The sequence below is a fragment of the Camelus ferus genome, unplaced genomic scaffold (assembly GCF_009834535.1).
Source record: "Camelus ferus isolate YT-003-E unplaced genomic scaffold, BCGSAC_Cfer_1.0 contig3524, whole genome shotgun sequence".
Classification (NCBI taxonomy): Eukaryota; Metazoa; Chordata; class Mammalia; order Artiodactyla; family Camelidae; genus Camelus; species Camelus ferus.
The window spans coordinates 4,510-9,248 of record NW_022588836.1 but is presented as its reverse complement, the minus strand read 5'-3'; the positions used below and the strand labels follow the sequence as shown (position 1 = coordinate 9,248).

The window sequence follows — 4,739 nt, the reverse complement described above, 5'->3', positions numbered from 1 at the left end:
GGCTGACATTTTGCCTTGGAACTCCTCACCCAGCTATCCTTGCAGTTTCATCCTCCTGCCCGCATCCAACTGCAGGGCCTCAGGGGCAGGGGGAGAACTTACTGGGCAGTGTCCTTCCTCCCTACATCCCCTGCCTGCCTGCTCCACCCCAGCCAGCCCTCATCCCACTCCCCCAACCTGCCCCCAGAGCCACAGGCACTCAGGCTGCCTGTCCCCCAAACCTGCCCCTCCCTTGCCCTCCTCTAGCCACTGGGCAGTGGCTTTACTGCTGGCTCAGTGGCCTAGGAGGAAGAGGCCGGGCAACAGACTCAATGTTTGATAAGAATCTAGAGATAAGGCCCCTTGGGTGATCCAAGGGCTGGGGACTCCTGAACTGCCCTTGTCCTTCACCCGCCTGGGGGCTACTCGCCCAAGAGACCTCTCCATCTGGCTCCTCTGCCCCCAGTCTTCTGACAGCTTTGGGACCAGTAAGATTGTGGCTGCCACTAACACAGAGAGGAGGGGCCCCGGGGTGTCAGGGCCCCCAGACAGACAGCCACAGTCCGTGAAAGCCAGCTCCACTCAGGGGAGATGGCAGCCCCCACGCCCCTGGGCAGGACCCCCAGGCACAGGCCAGACCCTCAGCCCATCACTGGCAGAGTGACTACTTCTGGGGTCCCACTTCATCAGTAGGACCGGAGGTTCAGAGGGGTGGTTTTAGGGGAGCAGGACACCCTGCTGGTCACGATGGCATCCAGCCAGGCCTCCTCACTCCTGGGGGTCCCTGCACAGACTGCTTCTCTGCCACTCAGCAGCCCCCAGAGGAGCGTGCGCACACGAGGACCTCCTTGTATGACGGTGCCACCCCAGCCAGACGTGGGAGGCCGCTGCCCAGAGGCATGCCCCGCCTCCAGCCACGCTGCCCCCACCTCTGCGCTGCTGCCTGCGGCCTGGCAGGTGAGCGCTTGCCCTTAGCCCCCCCGCCCAGCCCCCAGGCTCCTACCAGCCTGCCTGCCCCTCGAGCGATGACGGTCTGTCCCTGTCCGCCCACCTGTGCCCCAGCCACAGGCCCCCTCCGCTCAGGTGATGGACTTCCTGTTTGAGAAGTGGAAGCTCTACGGAGACCAGTGTCTCTACAACCTGAGCCTGCTGCCCCCACCCACGGGTGAGCCCGCTGCCCTGCCCGTCCAGAAGCATTTACTGGGCTCTGGTCATGGGAAAGCCCTGTTCCCCCCTCCCCCATTTACAGGTGAGAAAACTGAGCCACAGAGATGTTAGTGACTGGCCCAGGACCACATACCAGGATGTTTAAAAATGGTAGAACTGACCCGGAATTGGGGTGCTTTGCCACCTCCCCTGCTGCTGGACGCCCCCAGGTCTAGGCTAGACACCATCTTTGCTCCGTGGAGCTCGAGGCCCAGTGGGCACACAGTGTTGGGAGGGAGAGGGGAGGGAGGTGGGCAGGAGGGTGGAGCCCCAGAGCTGGTGCTGGATCCGAAGGATGCCCACAGAATCAGGGTTCAGCTTCCCGAGAGGGCACTCGGGAGAGTGGAGACCTGGGTGGAGGTGTGGGGTGTCTGAGGGGACGTGGCTGGGCAGAACTGGGGCTCAGGACCAGGCTGGACGGTCAGAGAGGCCTGGGGGCTGCATGCGGGGAGCGACCTGTCCCCACCTCTGCAGAGCTGGTCTGTAACAGAACGTTGACAAGTATTCCTGCTGGCGGACACCCCTCCCAACACCACAGCCAACATCTTGCCCCTGGTACCTCCCCTGGCACCGCAAAGGTAACCACAGCGAGGGTGTGGGGGGTCGGCTGAGAGGACCGAGCCCGGGAGTAGGGTGCTGACCAGAGCCTTTCCCCCAGTGCAGCACCGCTTCGTCTTCAAGAGGTGTGGGCCCGATGGGCAGTGGGTGCGCGGGGCCTCGGGGCAGCCGTGGCGGAATGCCTCCCAGTGCCAGGTGGACGACGAGGAGCTCGCAGTCCAGGTCAGTTGCGGGCGCGTGCAGAGGGGATGGGCGGGCGGCGCGCACGCGGCCTGACTGGCGCTGCTATTTGCAGAAGGAGGCGGCCCAGATGTACAGCAGCTTCCAGGTGATGTACACGGTGGGGTACTCCCTCTCCCTGGGGGCCCTGCTCCTGGCCCTGGCCGTCCTGCTGGGCCTCAGGTACGCCCGGCGCCCGGCGCCCGGTGCCCCGCCCCGGGGGTGGGGTCCGCAGCGGGCAGGGCTGACTCGCGGTCCCGCAGCAAGCTGCACTGTACCGGAACTACATCCACGTGAACCTGTTCAGTCCTTCGTGCTCAAGGCCAGCTCCGTGCTGGCCATCGACGCGCTGCTCAAGACCCGCTACAGCCAGCGGATCGGGGACGACCTCAGCGTGAGCGTCTGGCTGAGTGAGGGGTGAGAGCCCGGGCCGGCCTCCCGACCTGGACCCCAGCCCGGGTGGCAGGTGGCTGTGGGCCCGCACTCATGCCGTCCCCGTGGCCAGGCGGTGGCCGGCTGCCGGGTGGCCGCGGTGTTCATGCAGTACGGAGTCGTGGCCAACTACTGCTGGCTGCTGGTGGAGGGCCTGTACCTGCACGGCCTGCTGGGCCTCGCTGCCGCCCCTGGGAGGAGCTGCTTCGGCCTTTACCTGGGCATCGGCTGGGGTGAGCGGGCCGGCAGGGGTGGGTGCAGGCCGGCCAAGGCCGGGGACCACAGCTGTTCTCCCCATAGGTGCGCCCATGCTGTTCGTCATCCCTGGGCGGTGGTCAAGTGTCTGTTCGAGAACATCCAGTGAGTGTGAGCTGCCCGGAGGGGGCCAGCTGGGGGCTCGCGGCCTGGCCCGTGGGGAGCGGCCGTGCGGCTCAGTGCACGTGGCGGCCAGGGTAGGGGTCTCTGGCCAGAGGCAGTGGGGGACAGTAAGCAAACCTGATGCCGGGCTGGAGGCCACTCCTAATCTCCCTTTCCTGAGGCACTAATTAGATCCCCACCGTCAGGGGGGTGTGGGGCTGGGGGGCTTCCCGACAGGAGCCAGCCCTGCCCTGCAGGTGCTGGACCAGCAACGACAACATGGCCTTCTGGTGGATCTGCGGTTCCCCGTCTTCCTGGCCATCCTGGTGAGGGAGGACCTGCTGGCACTGTGGGGGGGGGTTGGGAGGTGCTGGAGTGGGCCCCCAGCCTCTTCTGTCCTCGTTGGCGCTAGGAGACAGCATCCTGCCTGGGTGGACAGGGGGAGGCCCTGACAATGAGCCAGGACACTGGCCAGTGCCCTGGACTTCGGGCCAGGCTTCCCATCCTTGGCGGGCGCCCACCACCAGGGCCCCAGGAGCCAGGCCCCACCTGGGCTGCCAGGCCACCTCCAGGAGGGACAGGCAGGGGGCCAGGGGCGCCCTGAGCTGTGACCTCCACACGCAGATCAACTTTTTCTCTCATCCGCATTCTTCATGTCTGGTGGCCAAGCTGCGAGCCCACCAGATGCGCTACACTGACTACAAACTCCGGTGGGTGTGAAGGTCAGGTGGATTGCAGACCCGGAGACGCCTAGAGGCCAGAGGGGGTGTGGGGTCAGGGGTGGGCCATCAGAGCCCTGGGGTGGGGCGGGGCCAAGGGCTCAGGCTCTGCCCCCACAGGCTGGCCAAGTCCACGTTGACCCTCATCCCCCTGCTGGGGGTCCACGAGGTGGTGTTTGCCTTCGTGACTGACGAGCATGCCCAGGGTACCTGCGCTCCACCAAGCTCTTCTTCGACCTCTTCCTCAGCTCCTTCCAGGTGCCTGCCCCCCTATAATGGCCTGACCCCCTGCCTAGCCAGGCACTGCCCTGACCCCTCCTCTCTCCAGGGCCTGCTGGTGGCTGTCCTCTACTGTTTCCTCAACAAGGAGGTAGGTGGGGCTGGGGTCAGAGGGGAGTGGGGATGCCAGGCCCCTCCCCTGCCGCCATGAACCCTTCCCATTCACTTGCACTCACCGGGCTCGGCTGCCTTGATGCTGGGTGACAGGCCTGCCGAGACAGGTCAGCCTCAGCACCATCCTCAGGGTGTCCCAGACGCCCACAGCCCCCAGCCTTCCACGGTGACAGAGCCCGCCTGGCTCCACACTCAGGGCCACAGGGAGAGGAGGCCAGGAGGTGGGAGGTTGGAGGTTGGGGATGCTGGGAGGTGGCACAGGCCGGCCTGGGACGGGACCCAGCCGCCTGCCTGCCCGCCCAGGTGCAGTCGGAGCTGCTGCGGCGCTGGCACCGCTGGCGCGAGGGCAAGCCCTGCACAACGAACGCCACATGGGAGGTGGCCAAGGGCAACAGCCTGCAGCGGGCCAAACACAGCAAGATGTTACTCTCAAGGGGCGGTGATGGGGAGCAGCAATGGGAACCAGCCAGGACCTCTGCAGAGACCTGCTTGGCTGGCGGCTCCTGGATTGGCGAGAGCCCCTTCTGAAGCCCCCTGGATCTCCAGCCGGGGCTGGACTCAGGCGCTCAGGAAGGGAATTGCCGGACAACCCAGAACAAATGCCTGGCGGAGGCTGGAGATGTGGGAGCCAGACAGTGGTCCCCCTCCATCCACATGTTCCCCGGTGTTGTGGCCTGGGGGGCACCTGCTTTATGCTCAGGGCTGGAGGTTGGACCGTGGTGGGGACACTGTTCTGTGAATGCGTGCCGTGTCCCCGTGTGTCTCCAATGTTAGAGAAGACACAGGTCCTCCAATAATAAAGAGCCCCCTGCACACCTGGCAGAGCGCAGGGCTGGAGGAGAGGGGCCACCAGGCCCGGCACAGGTGAGAAGGGAG

At 65.8% G+C, this 4,739-nt stretch overlaps 1 pseudogene; it reads left to right on the top strand.

Moving 5' to 3' along the window:
• Positions 1–1,293: 1,293 nt before the first annotated feature.
• Positions 1,294–4,391, top strand: LOC116662566 (annotated as a pseudogene).
• The last annotated feature ends 348 nt before the right edge of the window (positions 4,392–4,739 follow it).